Below are 19775 nucleotides of genomic sequence, written 5' to 3'. Positions count from 1 at the left end.
AATACAGCACAGGAATAGGCCCTTCAGCCCTCCAAGCCTGTAACGGTCATGGTACCACACTTGGCCAAAACCCTGAGTATTCCCTTGCGTTGTATCCCTCTATACCTAACCTATCCATGTATTTGTCATGATGCCTTTTGAACGCCGTTAATGTATCTGCTTCAACAACCTCCCCTGGCAACGTGTTCTAGGCACTCACCACCCTCTGTGTAAAAAAAAAAACCTGCCTCACACATCTCCTCTAAACTTTGCCACATGGACCGTAAACCTATGTCCCCTGGTGACTGACCCCTCCACCCTGGGAAAGAGTGCCTGCCCATCCACTTGAACCAGGCCACTCCATCCATGCCTCTCATAATCTTGTAGATCTCTATTAGGTATCCAATTTCTGGAATGTGTTTTCTCTCCTCCCCACCACATTCATCGTCCAAGTTTAATTTTCAACACTACTGTAAATGAGTCACTTAATCAAGGGTGATTTTCATAGCTGCTGATTGGCATCCAATTAGTCATTCTGTCTGCATCCAATGAGTGTCTTGGCCCATTCAGCCACAGCTCACATCACAGCCATTTTCTTTCTGGTACTCATTTGACATAGTAAGAAGTCTTGCAACACCAGGTTAAAGTCCAACAGGTTTGTTTCAAACACGAGCTTTCGGAGCGCAGCTCCTTCCTCAGGTGAATGGCGAGGTACATAGGTATATGTATTATCGGGTGTAGGGAAACACTGAACTGCCACTGATTTTCTGTCTACCTATTTTTGGGATAATGACGTTCTCTTTGGCTCCGATCAGCTAACTCAGCATAGACCAGAGATGGAACCTTGGACCTTGCTTAGTCTATGTGGCTGAGTGCCACACCACATAATGCATTTACTAATGGGTCCATTAGGGGAGCCCTTGGCTATTATTTTTATGTAATGGCTCATAAAAATTCCACAGCATCTTTACAATTTAATTTCATAACTGTTTAAAGCTCTTGAGGTTTTTTTTATAAAACACTGGATTATAACAAATAATGCCACTGTTTCTTTTCAGAAGAGACACCAAACTGCTCACTAGAAAGCTTCACAAAAGTGCAGCACTCTCTTTGATCTGTCCATCGTTTATTTGTTTTTCTATCCGAAGAGCTGGATTTTCTTTCTTTGTAACACACAAAATTGCACAGCATAGTTGTGGAAATACAAACGAGACAGGGGAAAAAGAAGGCATACTGAAACATCCCTGCCCCTATTCGCAGCATCAAAAATCTTTCTCCCTTACAGCTTCTGCGTAGAAGGATGTTAGGGAGATGGCGTCCAGGGTCTGATCGATTTCATTACCTCCTGCTGACCTCAGACACTGCCAGAGTAGGGATGGGGCAATAAATCATATGGCAGCAGTGGCAATTCCTCACAGGATAGTTTTGGACGGAGAGGTCTAGGGTGGATGGCTCTTCCTCTGTTTGGTCCCAGATTTTTACCCCTCAAGGGCGTAAACCCAATCCTCTACCTGACGTTTGTGAGTGCACTTCTGCTGGAACACCACAGCCTCCCCTACAGCAGCAAAAGGTTCCTTTTGATCTGTCCGGGATTTTCCTTGGAATCCAGGCCAACAGTCCCAATCTAAGATAATGCAACAGGAGGATCATTCTGATTCACTTTTTGTGCCAATTCACTTGGAGCAAAATCTATGCCTTTAATTTTCCTATGTCTAGGACAGCAGAGCTGATGGGGGTGATTTTCTACCAGCATTGTGCCCGGTATAAATCCTGTCCCGCTGTGCCAGGAGAATAGCGCCAGGCACCAAACAGAGTGAGATGCTCCTGGCCCACTGCAGCTGACATAATCCAGTCCTCACCCTTGCTGGGCATGGACCATATTAGCATATTTAAGTACGCATCTAAATATGCTTTGTTGGTTTAAAACCAGATTCTCCCGGCTTCTGGGATTACCCCGCCCTCACCAGCACAGCTGAGGCCAGCGGGAATCACCACTGGCCTTCGCCACCAGAGACCGGACGTGATGATCACAAAGGGGCTTAGAGGCCATTGGAATCCGGAGATGGTTGGGGGCATGGCAGGGCAGGGACTGCCTCCTGGCACTGCCAAGGAGTGGGACCGGATAGGGGCCTATTTAAGGCCCGCCCCTCTCAGTGCAGGTGCAAAACTTGCCCCCCCCCCCCTCCAAAAACATTTCTAAGTGTGGATGGATTGTGATCTGAATCGCTCTGAACCATCCAGTGGAAATTGCATCGTATTTCCTGCTGGAGACCACACCTAGGAATATTTTGGGCAAATTTTGCCCAATGTTTTCAGTGGTGAGAGAAGAAGGTGATGACCATTTGTCATACCTGGGCCCTCCTAAGATTAACCTTGACATTTATTAATGCATACACTTTCTAATTTTTCTTCTTTTAAATTAGTATTTGAAAAGTGAAGGATGCAAGCTTTCAGTCTGATTGGAGGAGTAGTTTGAAGGAGTTACTCAGCCCAAGGGCTGGATTCTCCGTTTGGGAGGCTGTGGGCCGGATTTTCCCAAAAGGCAGAAAAGTCCCTCGCAAGCACGTTTATCCACATGTTTCCCTGCACTCACAGTGCCGAAAAACATATGGCTATTTATCGCGACTCGCATTGAATAAGGGACCTGAACAGGGAACAGATGGCCGCATATATCCTCGTTTTGCACAGTGGGGAGCTCCACTCACCGGAAATCCCCATTGTAGTGAGAGAAGGCGTCCAGATCTCTGAGGCCCTCAAAACGATCCCTGACCTTCCTCAGCCCAAATGCACTATGGGAATCAAAGTTTATCGGAGTAGATGGGAATGTGGAATTTGACACATAACAGATCAGCCATGATTTTAATGCATGGCGGAGCTGGCTTGAGGGGTCAAATGGCTTATATAGAACATAGAACACTACAGCGCAGTACGGGCCCTTCGGCCCTCGATGTTGCGCCGACCTGTGAAACCATCTGAAGCCTATCTGACCTACACTATTCCATTTTCATCCATATGTCTATCCAGTGACCACTTAAATGCCCTTTTTTTTTAAAAATAATTTTATTGAAAGAGTTTTTCCATACAGACATTTACCCCTACTAATTTTTAAATGATTTACAACACAATCCCTCTAGGCAAATATCCCTCCCTCGCCCGCCCTCTCGCGCGCCCCACCCCCCCCCCCCCCCCCCCCCCCCAAGCAACAACTTAACAAACAAGGCAGCCTACAGTTTCAGACATGAGCAGCGAGCAGACTTGCCCGCGTTACAGTCGTGCTTGTCCCCCCATGACCATTGCTGCCCCCCCCTCCCCTCCCCCCCCCCCCCCCCCCCCCCGGGTTGCTGCTGCCACGACCCCGTACGCCTATCTCTGATCTAAAAAGTCAAGGAAAGGTTGCCACCGCCTGGAGAATCCCTGTACCGACCCTCTCAGGGCAAATTTGATCCTTTCTAGCTGAATATAGCTAGCCATATCGTTAATCCAAGTTTCAACGCTTGGAGGCCTCGCGTCCTTCCATTGAATTAATATCCTTCGTCGAGCCACTAGGGACGCAAAGGCCAGTATTCCGGCCTCCCTAGCCTCCTGTACCCCCGGTTCTACCCCGACCCCAAAGATCGCAAGCCCCCATCCTGGTTTGACCCTGGACCCCACCACCTTCGACACCGTCCTTGCCACCCCCTTCCAGAACACTTCCAGCACTGGACATGCCCAGAACATATGCACATGGTTCGCTGGGCTTCCCAGACATCTGACACACCTGTCCTCACCCCCAAAGAACCGGCTCATCCTTGTCCCCGTCATGTGAGCTCTATGCAGCACCTTAAATTGAATGAGGCTCAGCCTCGCACACGAGGAGGAAGAATTGACCTTCTCCAGTGCATCCGCCCACGTCCCGTCTTCTATCTGCTCTCCCAGCTCCCCTTCCCACTTGGCTTTCAGCTCCTCCCCTGATGCTTCTTCCGCCTCCTGCATTATCTTGTAGATGTCTGATATCTTCCCCCTTCCGACCCAGACCCCCGAGAGCACCCTATCACTCGCCTCCTTACTGGGGAGCAGGGGGAACCCCTCCACCTGCCGCCTAGCAAATGCCTTCACTTGTAAATATCTGAACATGTTTCCCGGGGGGAGCTCAAACTTCTCCTCCAGCCCTCCCAGGCTCGCAAACCTCCCCTCTATAAACAGGTCCTTCAGCTGCCGTATGCCCACCCTGTACCAGCTCTGAAATCCCCCGTCGATGTTCCCCGGGATGAATCTATGGTTCCCTCTTATTGGCGCCGCCAACAGACCTCCCATTTCCCCCCTGTGTCGCCTCCATTGCCCCCATATCTTGAGGGTGGCCGCCACCACCGGGCTCGTGGTGTACCTCGTGGGGGGGAGCGGCCATGGTGCCGTTACTAGGGCCCCCAGGCTTGTGTTGCCACAGGACGCCCTCTCCATTCGTTTCCAAGCTGCCCCCTCCCCTTCCATCATCCACTTGCGCACCATTGACACATTTGCCGCCCAGTAATACCCCGAGAGATTGGGTAGTGCCAGCCCACCACTGTCCCTACTCCGCTCCAAAAAGACCCTCCTCACCCTTGGGGTGCCATGCGCCCACATGTAGCTCATGATGCTACTCGTCACCTTTTTGAAGAAGGCCCTAGGGAGGAAGATGGGCAAGCACTGAAATAAAAACAAGAACCTTGGGAGGACCGTCATTTTGATTGACTGCACCCTCCCCGCCAGCGACAACGGTACCATGTCCCACCTCTTAAATTCCTCCTCCATCTGTTCCACCAGCCTGGAAAAGTTCAACTTGTGGAGGGTCCCCCAGTTCCTTGCCACCTGCACCCCTAAGTACCTAAAGCTCTTTCCTGCTCGCTTGAAGGGGAGTCTCCCAATACCCTCTCCCTGATCCCCCGGGTGTATCACAAAAACCTCGCTTTTGCCCAAATTTAGTTTGTACCCCGAAAAGTCCCCAAACTCTGCTAATAGTTCCATTATCTCCGGCATTCCCCCTTCTGGGTCTGCCACGTACAGCAGTAGATCATCCGCATACAGCGATACTCGATGTTCCTCCCCTCCCCTAGTCAGTCCTCTCCACCCCCCTGAACCCCTCAGTGCCATCGCCAACGGTTCAATCGCCAGTGCGAAAAGTAGGGGGGATAGGGGACATCCCTGCCTGGTCCCTCGGTGGAGCCCGAAATACTCCCGACCTCCTCCCGTTTGTCACTACACTCGCCGTCGGGGCCGAGTAGAGCAACTTCACCCACTTAATAAACCCTTCCAGTACTCCACGAGTCTGGGGCAGGACCAGAACATGTGGGCGTGGTTGGCCGGGCCTCTTTGGCACCGTTCACATCTGTCTTCCACCTCCGGGAAGAACCTACTCATACTGGTTCTTGTTAAGTGGGCTCTATGTACCACTTTTAGTTGCGTCAGGCTGAGCCTTGCGCACGTGGAGGTGGAGTTGACCCTATGCAGTGCTTCGCTCCAGAGTCCCCACCCGATCTCCATCCCCAGGTCGTCCTCCCATTTCCTCCTTGTTGCGTCCAGTACGGTGTCGTCCCTATCTACCAGTCGGTCATACATGTCACTACAGTTCCCTTTCTCTAGGATACTTGCGTCCAGTAGGTCTTCCAGTAGTGTCTGTCGTGGCGGTTGTGGGTACGTCCTTGTCTCCTTTCGTAGGAAGTTTTTGAGCTGCAGGTACCGTAGCTCGTTCCCCCCAGCTAGCTGAAATTTCTCTGTCAGTTCGTCCAGTGTTGCGATCCTGTCGTCCGTGTATAGGTCCCTGACTGTCAGTGTCCCCCTGTCCTGCCTCCACCTTTTGAAGGTGGCGTCGGTCAGTGCTGGTTTGAACCTATGGTTGTTGCAGATGGGAGCCCTGTTCGACATTTTGGTCAGGCCAAGTTGCTGCCGCAGTTGGTTCCAGGATTGGAGGGTGGCTGTCACCACTGGGCTGCTGGAGTGTTTTTTGGGTGGGGATGGGAGTGCTGCCGTGGCGAGGGCCCGGAGGGAGGTTCCCATGCAGGAGGCCTCCTCCGCACGCACCCACTCAGCTTCTGGCTCCTGGATCCATCCCCTTACTCGCTCGGCTGTTGCTGCCCAGTGGTAGAATTGTAGATTCGGGAGGGCTAACCCTCCCCTGGTTTTTGTTTTTTGTAAGACCTTCTTTGGGATCCTAGCATTTTTACCCCCCCATACGAACGCCATGATGAGTTTGTCCAGCGCTTTGAAAAAGGCCTTGGGGATGTAGATCGGAATGGATCTAAACAGGAAGAGGAACCTGGGCAGTACGTTCATTTTGATCGTCTGAACTCTCCCCGCGAGGGAGAGCGGGAGTGTGTTCCATCTTTGCAGGTCCTTTTTAACTTCCTCCGTCAGGCTGGTGAGGTTCCATTTGTGGATCCCTTTCCAGTCATGGGCTATTTGGATCCCCAGGTAGCGGAATTTATGTCGGGCTTGTTTGAACGGCAGCCCCTTTAGTGCTGCCCCCCCCCCCCCCCCCCCCCCCCCCCTTGCGGGTGTAATGGGAAGATCTCACTTTTGCTCATGTTGAGTTTGTAGCCCGAGAAGGCTCCAAACTCTTTCAGGAGCGCGATGATTCCGTCCATGCTGCTTTGTGGGTCCGAGATATAGAGGAGCAGATCATCCGCATAGAGTGAGACTCTGTGCTCTCTACCTCCCCTTCGGATCCCCCTCCAATTTTTTGCTGCCCTGAGCGCGATTGCTAGCGGTTCGATTGCTAGTGCGAACAGCAGCGGGGACAGTGGGCATCCTTGTCTGGTGCCCCTGTGCAGCTGGAAGTATTGGGAGTTGTTATTGTTGGTCTGTACACTCGCCATGGGAGCGTTGTACAGGAGCTTTACCCGTGACCCAGACTCGTGGAGTACTGGACAGCCTTCTTCGAGGTAATGTCCAAAGTGGTGGGAGTGAGGGTGGAGCCATGCCCGATAGTGGCGGTCTTCGGGGTTTCAGAACAGCCAGATCTATTCCTGGGGAGGAGGGCGGATGCCCTTGCCTTTGCCTCCCTGATCGCCCGCCGTAGAATCCTGTTTGGCTGGCGGTCAGCAGCACCGCCCAGAGCTGCGGACTGGCTGTCCGACCTCTCGGAATCTCTCCAAATGGAGAAAATCAAATTTGCCATCCGAGGGTCGGACGACGGCTTCCACAGAACGTGGGAGCCATTCATGCAACTGTTCCGGGACCTATTTGTGGCCAATGTACAAGAGGAAGAATAGTCGGGGGAAGGTAGCGGGAGGGGGGGGGGGGGCTACAGGTTCGTTACGGGGGTTTGATGGCTAGCTAAGGCCCAAAACCAAGCTAAATAAACATGTTGAGGGGGGGGGGGGGGGGGGCGCAGTTACTACTACGAAGATGCTTACCTGTAAATATGTATGTTAATTTTTGCGTGTTTGTTTTTGTTTGTTTTTTTTTTCTCTCTCCTAACAATTTGTAATTTGTTCAATATAAAATACGAAAACTGAATAAAAACATTTATAAAAAAAAAAAAAAAAAAAAATAAACCCTTCCCCAAACCCAAACCGTTCCATCGTCTCCCACAGGTACTCCCACTCCACCCTATCGAATGCCTTCTCCGCGTCCAGCGCTACCACTATCTCAGCCTCCCCCTCCACTGCCGACATCATAATTACATTCAGCAATCTCCGCACGTTCGTGTTGAGCTGCCGCCCCTTCACGAACCCTGTCTGGTCCTCATGGATTACCCCTGGCACACAATCCTCTATTCTAGCTGCCAGGATCTTTGCCAGCAACTTGGCATCCACGTTCAGAAGCGAGATAGGCCTGTAGGACCCGCACTGCACGGGGTCTTTATCCCGCTTCAATATCAGGGAGATCAGAGCCTGCGACATTGTCGGGGGCAGAACCCCCCCCTCTCGCGCCTCATTAAAGGCTCGTACCAGTACCGGTCCCACCAAGTCCACATTTTTCTTGTAGAATTCCACCGGGAACCCATCTGGCCCCGGCGCCTTCCCCGCTTGCATCTGACCTATTCCCTTGACTAGCTCCTCTAGCCCTATTGGCGCCCCCAGCCCTTCTACCAGCCCCTCCTGGACCCTTGGGAACCTCAATTTGTTTAGGAAGTCCTCCATTCCCCCTCTCCTCGTTGGCGGCTCAGACCGATACAACTCCTTGTAAAAATCCCTGAAGACCCCATTCACTTCTTGCCCCTTCTGCACTACCTTCCCGCCCCTCTCCTTCACTCCCCCAATCTCCCTAGCCGCATCTCGTTTGCGAAGCTGGTGTGCCAGCATCCTGCTCGCCTTTTCCCCATACTCATAGGCCGCGCCCTGTGCCCTTCTCCACTGCGTCTCTGCCTTCCTGGTGGTCAGCAGGTCGAACTTGACCTGCAGGCTGCGCCGTTCTCCCAGCAGCCCCTCCTCTGGTGCCTCCGCATATCTCCTATCCACTTCCAATAGCTCCCCCACCAGCCTCTCCCTCTCCTGCCTCTCCTTTCTTTCTCTGTGTGCCCTTATGGAGATCAGCTCTCCCCTGATCACTGCCTTCAGGGCCTCCCAGACCATCTCCACCTGCACCTCACCCGTGTCGTTCAAGTCCAGATAGCTCTCAATGCTCTTCCGGACCCTTTTACACACCTCGTCGTCCGCTAACAGCCCCACATCCAGCCGCCACAGCGGGCGCTGGTCCCGCGCCTCCCCCATTTCCACATCCACCCAATGTGGTGCATGATCAGAGATCGCAATGGCCGAGTACTCAGCTTCCCGTACCCTCGGGATCAGCCCCCTGCTCAACACGAAGAAATCGATTCTGGAGTACACTCTATGGACGTGGGAGAAAAAGGAATACTCCCTCGCCCTCGGCCTACCAAACCTCCATGGGTCTACTCCTCCCATCTGCTCCATGTACCCCCTCAGCACTTCTGCCGCTGCCGGCCTCCTATTGGTCCTTGAGCTCGATCTGTCTAGCCCGGGGTCCAGCACTGTGTTAAAGTCCCCCCCCATGATCAAGCCCCCTGCCTCCAGTCCCGGAATGAGGCCCAATAGGCGCCTCATAAAACCCGCGTCATCCCAGTTCGGGGCATATACGTTGACCATCACCACTTTCTCCCCCTGCAGCTTACCCTTCACCATCACATACCTACCCTCCTTATCCGCCACCACCTCCTCCGCCACGAACGACACCCTCTTTCCCACCAGAATCGCCACCCCCCCGGTTCTTTGCGTCCAATCCAGAGTGGAACACCTGTCCCACCCACCCCCTTCTCAGGCGAACCTGGTCCACTACCTTCAAATGGGTCTCCTGTAACATTGCTACATCAGCCTTCAGTCCCTTCAGGTGTGAGAATACCCTTGACCTCTTGACCGGCCCATTCAGCCCCCTCACGTTCCAAGTGATCAGCCGGGTCGCGGGACGACCCGCCCCCTTCCCCTGCCGATTAGCCATGTCCTGTTCCCTGCTCGCCCCGGGTCGACCCTCCCCTTCTGACCCGCTCCCCATGGCGATGTCCCCCTCCCCCCACCTCTCCAGTCCTCCACTTCCCGTTTCTGGTCTTTGCAGCAGCAACCCGGTGTCCCTCCCTAACCCCCCCCCCCCCCCCCCCCCCCTCCCCCCCCCCCCCCCCCCCCCCAGGCTAGGACCCCTCCTAGCCGCGATGTACCCTCCATCGTACTCCCGTAAGTCAGCTGGTTCACGCTGACCCGGCTGCTCCTGCCACACTCCGACTCCCCCCGGCTCGGGGGGGGGGCCTCCCCCCCCTTGCCACTCCTCCCTGGCCCCGCTCCAGCGCGGGAAAGGTCGCCATTGCTAGCCATGCCCCGCACTCCTCCCCTCCCCCCTCCTCTGCCCCGCGCGCGGGAAAACAGAGGAAAGCCCGCGCTTTCGCCCTGCCACACCCCACCCCGCCATCTTCAGTTCCACCCCCGTCCCCGTCCATGCCTGTAAAGAGCCCCCCCTAGGAGCCCATATCCCCGATCTGCTCTCCCCCCGTCCCGCCTCCCCAACTTAACATTATAAATAACAGATAGATAACCAATAACAATGTACTTAACAGTCGCCCTCTACCAAACAGCATAAATAACCATAAATAACCATGAATAACCACAATAACAATAACTAAGGGAAGTTGGCAAAGGGGGGAAAAAACATCAGAAGAAAAACCCCCAGCAAGAGTTCAAGATCCAAACAAACAGTTCAGCTGAAAGTACCCGAGCGGCTACGGCCGCCAAGTATCCCCTGGGTCTAATTCGAGTCCAGTTTCTCTTCCTGTACAAAGGCCCACGCCTCCTCTGGGGACTCAAAATAGTGGTGTTGGTTCCTGTAGGTGACCCACAAGCGCGCTGGCTGCAGCATTCCGAACCTGATCCGTTTTGCATGTAGCACCGCCTTCGTCCGGTTGTACCGGGCCCGCCGCTTTGCCACCTCCGCACTCCAGTCCTGGTAGACCCTCACCGTCGAATTCTCCCACTTGCTGCTCCTTTCCCTCTTGGCCCACTCCAGCACTCTCTCACGGTCGCTGAGTCGCTGGAACCGCACCAGCACCGCCCTCGGGGGCTCATTTGCTCTTGGCTTCCTAGCCATGACCCTGTAGGCCTCTTCCAGCTCCAGGGGCGAAGGGACGGCCCCTGCCCCCATCAGGGAGCTCAGCATTTCTGCTACGTATCCCGGGAGGTCTGACCCCTCCAGGCCTTCTGCCAGGCCCAAGATCCTCAGGTTCTTCCGCCTCATTCGGGTATCCAGCTCCTCAAAACGGCTCTGCCATTTCAGGTGGAGTGCCTCGTGCACCTCTACCTTTCCCACGAGGACCGTGGCCTCCTCCTCCCTCGCAGTCATCTCCTGCTGCAGCTCCCGAATCGACGCCTCTTGGGTCGCCTGGGCTCCCATCAGCCTGGTGGTCGTCGCATTCATTGACTCCAAGAGCTCCATTTTCAGCTCCGTAAAGAAGCGCAGGAGAGCGGCCTGCTGCTCCTCCGCCCATTTCCTCCATTCCTCGGGTGCGCCACCGGCCGCCATTTTGGTCTTCTTCCCCCGCTTTTTTTGGGGAGCTGCTGTTGCTTTCTTTACCACCCCACTCCGGGTACCGACCATAAAGTTGGTCTGGTTCTCTTCAGGGAGCCTTCCCCCACCGGGATTTGTCCTTACAGCGCCGTTGGGGCCCTCCAATCGGCCCGAAAACACCTTTATAGCAGGAGCCGCCAAACGTGTGACTTAGCTGGTCATAGCCGCAACCGGAAGTCCCACTTAAATGCCCTTAAAGTTGGCGAGTCTACTACTGTTGCAGGCAGGGCGTTCCACACCCCTACTACTCTCTGAGTAAAGAAACTGCCTCTGATATCTGTCTTATATCTATCACCCCTCAATTTAAAGCTATGTCCCCTCGTGTTGGTCATCACCATCCGAGGAAAAAGTCTCTCACTGTCCACCCTATCTAACCCTCTGACTATCTTATATATCTCTATTAAGTCACCTCTCAGCCTTCTCCTCTCTAACAAAAACAACCTCAAGTCCCTGAGCCTTTCCTCGTAAGACCTTCCCTCCATACCAGGCAACATCCTAGTAAATCTCCTCTGAACCCTTTCCAAAGCTTCCACATCCTTCCTATAATGTGGCGACCAGAACTGCACGCAGTACTACAGGTGCGGCCGCACCAGAGTTATGTACAGCTGCAGCATGACCTTGTGGCTCCGAAACTCAATCCCCCTACTGATAAAGGCTAGCACACCATATGCCTTCTTAACAGCCCTATTGACCTGGGTGGCAACTTTCAGGGATTTATGTACCTGGATGCCGAGATCTCTCTGTTCATCTACACTACCAAGAATCTTGCCATTAGCCCAGTACTCTGCATTCCTGTTACTCCTTCCAAAGTGAACCACCTCACACTTTTCCGCATTAAACTCCATCTGCCACCTCTCAGCCCAGCTCTGCAGCTTATCTATGTCCCTCTGTATCCTATAACATCCTTCAGCACTATCCACAACTCCACCGACCTTCGTGTCATCTGCAAATTTACTAACCCATCCTTCTACACCCTCTTCCAGGTCATTTATAAAAATGACAAACAGCAGTGGCCCCAAAACAGATCCTTGCGGTACACGACTAGTAACTGAACTCCAGGATGAACATTTGCCATCAACCACCACCCTCTGTCTTCTTTCAGCTAGCCAATTACTGATCCAAACCGCTAAATCACCTTCAATCCCATACTTCCTTATTTTCTGCAATAGCCTACCGTGGGGAACCTTATCAAACGCCTTACTGAAATCCATATACACCACATCAACCGCTTTACCCTGATCCACCTGTTTGGTCACCTTCTCAAAAAACTCAATAAGGTTTGTGAGGCATGACCTACCCTTCACAAAACCGTGTTGAGTATCGCTAATCAACTTGTTCCTTTCAAGATGATTATAAACCCTATCTCTTATAACCTTTTCCAACATTTTACCCACAACCGAAGTAAGGCTCACAGGTCTATAATTACCAGGGTTGTCTCTACTCCCCTTCTTGAACAAGGGGACAACATTTGCTATCCTCCAGTCTTCAGGCACTATTCCTGTCGACAAAGGCGACATAAAGATCAAGGACAAAGGCTCTGCAATCTCCTCCCTGGCTTCCCAGAGAATCCTAGGATAAATCCCATCTGGCCCAGGGGACTTATCTATTTTGACATTTTCCAAAATTGCTAACACCTCCTCCTTTTGAACCTTAATTCCATCTAGCCTGGTCGACTGAACCTGAGTGTTCTCCACGACAACATTGTCTTTCTCCAGTGAAAACACTGACGAAATATATCCATTTAACGCTTCCCCTATCTCCTCTGATTCCACACACAACTTTCCACTACTATCCTTGATTGGCCCTAATCTTACTCTAGTCATTCTTTTGTTCCTGATATACCTATAGAAAGCCTTAGGGTTTTCCTTGATCCTATCCGCCAACGACCTTTTGTGTCCTCTCCTCGCTCTTCTTAACTCTCCCTTTAGGTCCTTCCTGGCTAACTTGTAACTCTCAAGTGCTCTAACTGAGCCTTCATGTCTCATCCTAACATAAGCCTTCTTCTTCCTCTTGACAAGTGCTTCAACTTCCTTAGTAAACCACGGTTCCCTTGCTCGACAACTTCCTCCCTGCCTGACAGGTACATACTTATCAAGGACACGCAGTAGCTGTTCCTTGAAAAAGCTCCACATTTCGATTGTACCCATCCCCTGCAGTTTCCTTCCCCATCCTATACATCCTAAATCTTGCCGAATAGCATAATAATTGCCTTTCCCCCAGCTATAATTCTTGCCTTGCGGTATATACCTATCCCTGCCCATTGCTAAAGTAAACATAACCGAGTTGTGATCACTATCACCAAAGTGCTCACCTACATCTAAATCTAACACCTGGCCGGGTTCATTACCCAGTACCAAATCCAATGTGGCCTCGCCCCTGGTTGGCCTGTCTAATTACTGTGTCAGAAAACCCTCCTGCACACACTGTACAAAAACTGACCCATCTATAGTACTCGAACTATAGTATTTCCAGTCAATATTTGGAATGTTAAAGTCCCCCATAACAACAACCCTGTTACTCTCGCTCCTGTCGAGAATCATCTTTGCAATCCTTTCCTCTACATCTCTGGAGCTATTCGGAGGTCTATAGACAACTCCCAACAGGGTGACTTCTCCTCTCCTGTTCCTAACCTCGGCCCATACTACCTCAGTAGACGAGTCCTCAAACGTCCTTTCTACCGACGTAATACTTTCCTTGATTAACAATGCCACACCCACCCCTCTTTTACCATCTTCTCTGTTCTTACAGAAACATCTAAATCCTGGAACCTGCAACAACCATTCCTGTCCCTGCTCTACCCATGTCTCCGAAATCGCCACAACATCGAGATCCCAGGTACCAACCCATGCTGCAAGCTCACCCACCTTATTCCGGATGCTCCTGGCGTTGAAGTAGACACACTTCAAACCAGCATCTTGCTTGCCGGTGCCCTCTTTCGAACTTTTAACCCTATCCCTGACCTCACTACTCTCAACATCCTGTACACTGGGACTACAATTTAGGTTCCCATCCCCCTGCTGAATTAGTTTAAACCCCCCCGAAGAGCACTAGCAAATCTCCCCCCCCAGGATATTGGTACCCCTCTGGTTCAGGTGAAGACCATCCTGTTTGTAGAGGTCCCACCTACCCCAGAATGAGCCCCAATTATCAAGGAAATTATCCAGGAAACCAAAACCCTCCCTCCTGCACCATCCCTGTAGCCACCAGCATACACCCCTACCCACAAAACCGCAATCGTGATCTCCGTGAATCATCACTTTTAAACATTGGCGGCATTTAATGGCCTTTGTTTTGCCCAACCTGGTGGCGCGATGGAGCCGATGAATCTCGTGAGAGGCTTCTCGTGAGATTCTCGCTGCTCGTGACACCTCAACGAGATTCATCCAAACATTGCGAGATGTCGCAATCAGGATCTCGCCCTCGCTGGTTCTCGATTAGCATATTTAAATAAGCTAAGGTGATTCTCCAGGGCCTGGGAACTAATAGCTCGCCAGCAGGACCTGGACCAGGTGCCATTTCATACTGATCCACACGAACGTGGACCAGGCCTAAGGGCACTTGGGACTTTCATAGGCCTTTGGAGACCCCTGGTGGTTGAGGACAGGGCAAGGTGGCCCTCTGGCTCTCCCTCTGTCACCTGGGCACTCCCAAAGTGCCTGAGTGACACTGCCAGGATGCCAGAGGTACAGTCAAGGTGCTCAGGTGGCAGTGCCAAGGTGCTCAGGTGGCAGTGCCAAGGTGCCCAGGGTGGCACTGCCAAGGTGCCCAGGGTGGCAGTGCCAAGGATCTGGACTTGAGGGGGGCAATGCCCATAAAAGGGGACTGAGGGAGGATATGAAGGTGGAGTGTGAAGGGCAGGTATGACGGCGCCTAATAAAGGTTGGGGGGTGAAGGGTGACGGTAATTAAAGGGCTGGGGTCCAAAATAATTGATGGGGAGCCCTGAAAAGGGAGTGGAGTGTCCTCACTTAGGGGGAGTGGGTGTAATGCCCATGTGTGCATGGATGGTATGTGGGCAGACGGATGAGGGGCTTTTCATGTGAGACCGTAAGCCATATTTAAATATTGTGGATACCCATAACAGGGACAACTACAGCTGCTGCCAAACATGTCCTACCAAACATTTTCAGGACAAAGTTCTGCTCTTGGTTCTATATTGAAGGTCACTGTAACTCGCTTTTACTGTGAGCAGCCTCAAGCTTCATAGCTGAAGGCTATTGCGAATGAGGAATTTGCCTCGTTAATTGTGAGAGCACTTCACAACTGCAGGTTGTGTTTGCTCCTGCTCCTGCTGGTGCTGCAGATGTCTGGAGGTGGCTGTTGCTGTTTCCTTCCATTTCTGTAGCCGGAAAGGACAACCAAGATACCTGGGTCCTGGAATACCGCACTTAGGGGAAAGTATGAGTCCAGAAGGAAATCCGGTTTAAAGCAAGAAGATGCTGCGGGACCTGGTGTGTGAAGTTCCAAATGAGCCTGTTAAGGCCATTGAGTTTAAGAAATGCTTTCACAGTTTGCTGGTGCTTTGATTGCTGCTGTAGCGAGTGTTGTATGTAACTGGCCCATCACCACGGTTCGAACTTGCTGAAAGTCAAGGATGTTCAACTGCACCTTGGCAAACAATGGAATATGTGGATTCCAGGAGTTGGTTCCAGTGAGGCTGGACCAGCTGGGAGGGTCTGTACAGTTGCGGATTCTGGACAGAGAATGGCACTGATACGTGGAACAAGTTACACATTGATGGACAGATCATTCCTACAACAAAGTTCTGGATATGATAACACATTTTCTGTTGAGGAACCTGTGAGGGTTGATACCATGTGTTTGCTTTTGTCGTAAAAATTAGCCGATGTAGCTTTCTATGGGTACCAATATGCAATAATGGTGTTTCTTTGTTGTTTAATGGTTATTCTGATATATGGAATGTTATGTAGTTGATTTTCAAATCTTTATTACTGTTGACTGTGGAGTCGACTGCGAGCAGCTGCATGAGGGGGAGAGAGAAATGCAGATTGATGCAAATGAGCAGTCTTTGCTGCTACTTGCTGCTTGCAGCTTCAGCTGCCTGGAAGCTGTGTGTTTGTTTGCTGCTGCTTCTTTGCTTTGTGGCCTGGAGAAAGGAAAGGGAGGATGGTAAGATGAGCTGCTGCCTTGTCTAGAGATTAGAAAGGGGAGCTCTTTCTCTCTTATGACATGCTCTGGGTCGGTGCAATCTTCTACTGGAAGCTACAGGAGGGAGAGTGAGAGGTGAATTGATCCGAGTGAGCAATTCAATGAAGGAATAACCTGAGCTTTTGCAGATTGTTTGTGATTTTATTGTGTGTTGTGAGTGCTGGATGTCAACTAGCACAGCGGCATGAGTCTAGCACATTGGACTTGAGGTTGTTTTCCTGCACCTTTAACACCAGTGGACCATGTTGATACCGAGCTTTGGTTCCAATGAAATTAAGCAGTATAAGAAGGCCTACACAACAGAGACTCATGGACAGAGCCTGATGGGGAAAACGATCAAACAGCAAGGATTCTCCTCTATTGAGGACCTGTAAGGGGTGATGCAATGTGTTTAGTTTTCTTTATACAAATAAACTATTGTAGCTTTGTGTTTGTACCAATATTCTGTAGTGAAGAGATACTTGTGTATGTATGGCACGGAGCCTTTTCCTTGTTGATTACTGGTTGGTATGATATATGGACTGTTAAGTAGTTGTTTTCATCTTTTTGTATGAAGGTACTGTTGACCATTTAATAAACAAAGTATTCTCAAGTGGTGCTGCAGGTTGTGTTTGGTGCTTGCTGCTGCAAATCCCTGGAGGCTGCTGCTGCTGTCTCCTTCATTTTCTGTAGCCTGAAAGAAGGACAATTTTTAAAAAAATACCTGGAATACCAGACTCTGGGTGGGGGAACGTATGAGTCCAGAAGGAAATCAGGTTGCCCCGGTGGCGGACGTCAAAGGCCGCTGCCGCCGGTTTTGGCACCAGTCGGCGTGGCGCCAACCACTCTGGCGCGGGCCTAGCCCCCAAAGGTGCGGAGAATTCCATACCTTTGGGGAGGCCCAACCCCGGAGTGGTTGGCGCCACTCCGCTACGCCGGGACCCCCCGCCCCGCCGGGTAGGGGAGAATCCCGGCCCATATCTTTCGGGACTTGTGGGAGGAAACCGGAGCACCCGGAAGAAAGCCCACGCACATGCAGGGAGAACTTACAGACTCCACACAGACAGTGACCCAAGCCGGGAAACAAACCTGGGACCCTGGTGCTGTGAAGCAGTAGTGATAACTGCCCAACTCAACCTGAGCAAGTGTGAAATATTTCCCCATGAACCAGTGGGGTGGGAGCGGGAGTGGGGAGGAGGAATCAGAGCTGGGAAACCTGCCGTTTCAGCTAGCCCAAATCAAATTCTGATACTTGTGGAACCAAATAGCACATGACTGGACAAGGATCCACAAATGGAACATGTTTAGCTAATGGAAGAGGTAAAGAGGGACCTACAGATGGGACTCACACCCCCCCCCCCCCCCCCCCCCCCCTTCCTGGCAGGAGAGTGATGATCAACATGAACGTGCTACCCAGGGTACTCTTCCTATTCAGGTCCCTCCCAAATTTCATCTCTAAGGCATTCTTCACTCAGTTAGACAAATCAATCATGGGTGGGGGAAGAACCTGAGAATCCGCAAGAACGTCTTACAAAGAAGGAGGAACATGGGGGTGCTGGCCCTTGCGAACCTCCAACTCTATTACTGGGCAGCCACCACAGAGAGAGTGCGGGGTTGGGTGAAGGACCTGGAAATGGAATGAGTAAAAACAGAGGTGAGCTCATGTACAGCGACGTCCTCCAGGCCCTGGCCACATCCCCACTCCCATTACCCCAAGGCCTTCACTCAAAAAAACCTAGTGGTGGTGGCCACGCTGAGAACATGGAGCCAGCTCAGGCACCCAGTATGGACTGATAGCAATGGCCCCCCTCTGCTAGAACTGTAAATTCCCCCTGGCAACATTAGATACCTCCTTTAAAAGGTGGAGACAGGACGAGGGGACACTGATGGTGGGTGACAAAGCCGGCAGGATAGCAATCTTGTGGGGAACTGACGGACAAGCTTCAGCTCCCAAAAGGTAAAGTTGTGATATATGCAACTAAGGGACTTCCTCCGCAAAGATACTGCAGCATTCCCCCAGCTACCTGGACACTCCCGAATGGACAGCCTTCTGACCGCGGGTTAATTGGGGAACGGTAACTGTGCTGACATGTGCGGACGACTACTGGAGGAGATATGGTCATCACTGGACGAGACACGGGAGAAATGGGAGGAAGAGTTCGGCATAGAGATGGGGGAGGACTCTGGAGGGAAGCACGGCGTGAGGCGAACTCCACTTCCTCATGCACAGGGATGAGTCTAACGCAGCTGAAAGTAGTGCACAGTGTGCACCTGACAAGAGCACGCATGAGAGGGTTCTTCCGGAGGTGAAGGACAAATGTGAAAGGTTCCAGGGAGGCCTGGCCAACCACACACACATGTTCGGGTATGAGACCATCTTCTCCGTGGCGATCTTTGGAGTAGTGTCGGTCTTTGGGGTATTGTATCTGCCAGAATATTTTACGGGTAGAGGGGCAGACACCTTAGCCTTTGCCTCCCTGATCGCCCACCAGACTCCTGCTCAGCTGGAGATCAGCAGCGCCACCCAAGGCCGCTGACTGGCTGGCCAACCTGGCAGAATTCCTTACATTGGAAAGGATAAAATTCTCTATTCAGGGATCAGAGGGAGGCTTTCAAGACTTGTTTTAAGGGTGGGTGGGTGTGGAAACTAGAACCAGAACGGAAAAAGAGAAAGCAGGTAGTGGGGAGAGGGGCGGGGGGGGGGGGGGGGGGGGGAAGGAAGATGGGGCGAGGGTAGGGGGGAGGAGGGTAGGGGATGACAGTGGGGGTTCAGGAAAGGGGGTGGGAGACAACAAACCGGACGTAGAGTGAGCAAAGCAAAAGAGCTGGAGGGGACAAATGGAAATGAGAAACATGGGTGCGATCTTGCCAAATGTATGCCCAAATTGCATTCAAACACGTACCTGGTATGTTTTAATACCAGGAGATGTTGAACATAGAATAGGAACAAAACAGATGGGGTAGCCGAGGACAAGAAGCCCAAAATCAGAGTCTCCCCATGGCCCAAAACAAATGACTAAGTGTGATTGAATAGTGATGTAGATTTCACCCAAAAAGCAGGCAGGAAACACCCCGCCAACCTCGACCAAAATGACGTTTAGAAATGTTTTGGTTGATTTGCATCGCTGGCGTCTTAAACTTGAAAAATCTCTTGAGATTTCAGAGTCCTACTATTTTTTTATATTCATTCATGCGACGTGAGCATCACAGGCTGTGCCAGCATTTATTACCGATCTCAAATTGCAGTTAAAAGTCAACCACAATGCTGTGGAGCTGAAGTCACATGTAGGCCAGACCAGGTAAGGACGGCACATTTCCTTCCCTAAAGGACATTAGTGAACCAGATGGGTTTTTATGAGAATTGACAATGGTTTCATGGTCATCATTAGACATTTAATTCCAGATTTTCTAATTTAAATTTCACCATCTGCAGTAGCGGGATTTGAAACCAAGTCCCCAGAACATTACTCTGGGTCTTTGGTATACTAGTCCAGTGACAATACCACTATGCCACTGCCTCCCCTATCATGAGATCGCAAGTGACATTTAATTTTATTTCAAAATTGCAAAACTTGCGATAAATTCACTAAGTTGCATTTCCGATGCCTTCAGGATCAGGCTCTGTTGCCT

At 51.6% G+C, this 19775-nt stretch overlaps 1 protein-coding gene across 1 annotated transcript in view; it reads left to right on the top strand.

The window, feature by feature from the left end:
• fbxl7 (F-box and leucine-rich repeat protein 7) overlaps positions 1–19775 on the top strand; it is a 450891-nt gene that overhangs the window by 25410 nt on the left and 405706 nt on the right. The gene's annotated exons all lie outside the window — the stretch shown is intronic.

This window comes from Scyliorhinus canicula, chromosome 5 (genome assembly GCF_902713615.1).
Source record: "Scyliorhinus canicula chromosome 5, sScyCan1.1, whole genome shotgun sequence".
Classification (NCBI taxonomy): Eukaryota; Metazoa; Chordata; class Chondrichthyes; order Carcharhiniformes; family Scyliorhinidae; genus Scyliorhinus; species Scyliorhinus canicula.
Note: the sequence above shows the minus strand (reverse complement) of the source record. Positions and strands in the feature narration are given on the sequence as shown.